Raw genomic sequence first — 1,745 nt, 5'->3', positions numbered from 1 at the left:
CTGTATCTTATTTACATAGTATTTACATCTCCCACTACAGTGTCTAGCATTAGCAAATAACCAATGTATATTAAATGAATAAATGAACAATCACGTTCCTGAAATTAAGTAGAGTTAAAAACAATAAGAACTGTATTATATATAAACATTTACTTTCCTACAAAAGGCAATGTAACTCCTGTACTACTTACTCCTCAAGTCTTAGGTTATTTGAAGGAAGAAAAAGAAACACAATTACAGGAATACCTAAAGATATTTTGAGTTTGGTTCCAGATCACCACAATAATGCAAGTCAAATAAATGTTTTGGTTTTCCAGTGCCTATAAAAGTTATGTTTACACTATATGTCAGTCTATTAAATGTGCAGTAACATTATGGCTAAAGAAAAATATATATACCTTAATTACAAATACTTTATTGCTAAAAAATGCTAATCATCATCTGAACTTTCAGTGAGTTATAATCTTTTTAGTGATGGAGGGTCCTGCCTCCAAGTTGCTCTGTTGACCAGTCAGGGTGGTGTTTGCTGAAGACTGAGGTGGCTGTCACAGTCTCTTAAAATAAGACAACAGTGAAGTTTGCCACATTGGTTGATTCTTTTATGAACAATTTCTCTGCAGCATGAAGTACTGCTTGATAGCATTTTACCCACAGTAGAACTTCTTTCAGAACTGGAAACGTTCTTCTCAAACCCTGATGCTGCTATCAACTAAGTTTATGTAGTATTCCAAATCATTTTGTCATTCACCATAGCATCTTTGCCAGATGTGGATTCCATCTCAAGAAACCACTTTCTTTGTTCATCCATAAGAACTAACTCCTTATCCATTCAAGTTTTATCAATGAAATTGCAGCAATTCAATCATATCTTCAGACTCCACTTCTAATTCTCATTCTCTTGCTATTTCCACTACATCTGCAGTACTGCCTCCACTAAAGTCTTAACTCCTCAAAGTCATCCATGAGGGTTGGATTCAACTTCTTTGAATTCTTGTGAAAATATTAATATTTTGACCTCTTCCCATTAATCACAATTGTCCCTAATGGCATCTAAAATGATGATGAATCCTTTCCAGAAGGTTTTCGATTTACTTTGCTCACATCCATCATAGGAATCATTATCTATGGCAGCTATAGCCTTATGAAATGTATTTCTTGAATAATATGCCTCGAAAGTTGAAATCAATCCTTGATCTATGGGCTACAGAATGGATGCTGTGTTACGTTAAGCAGGCATGCAAACAACATTAATCTCATTGTACATCTCCATCAGAGCTTTTGGGGGACCAGTTTCTTTGTCAATTAGCAGTAATATTTTGAAAGGAATCTTTTTTTTTTCTGAGCATTAGATAGTGGCCTTGAAAAATTCAGTAAGCCATGTTGTAAATAAATGTGCTGTCATCCAGGCTTCCCTGTTCCTTTTAGACACCACAGACAGAGTATATTTGGCATAATTCTTAAAAACCCTAGGCTTTTTGAGATGGCAAATAAGCATTGCCTTCAACTTAAGGTCATCAGCTCTGTTAGCACCTAACAAGCAAATCAGCCTGTCTTTTGAAGCTTTGAAGCCAGGCATTGACTTTTCCTCTTCCACTATGAAAGCCCTAGATGGTATCTCTTCCAATGGAAGACTATTTTGTCTACACTGAAAATCTGTTACTTAGTGTAGTCACCTTCATGAATAATCTTAGCTAGATCTTCTGGATCACTTCCTGCAACTTCTTCATCAGCACTTCCTGCTTCGA

This window comes from Vulpes vulpes, chromosome 2 (genome assembly GCF_048418805.1).
Source record: "Vulpes vulpes isolate BD-2025 chromosome 2, VulVul3, whole genome shotgun sequence".
Classification (NCBI taxonomy): Eukaryota; Metazoa; Chordata; class Mammalia; order Carnivora; family Canidae; genus Vulpes; species Vulpes vulpes.
The sequence above is the reverse complement of the archived record's forward strand: the minus strand, read 5'-3'. Positions refer to the sequence as shown.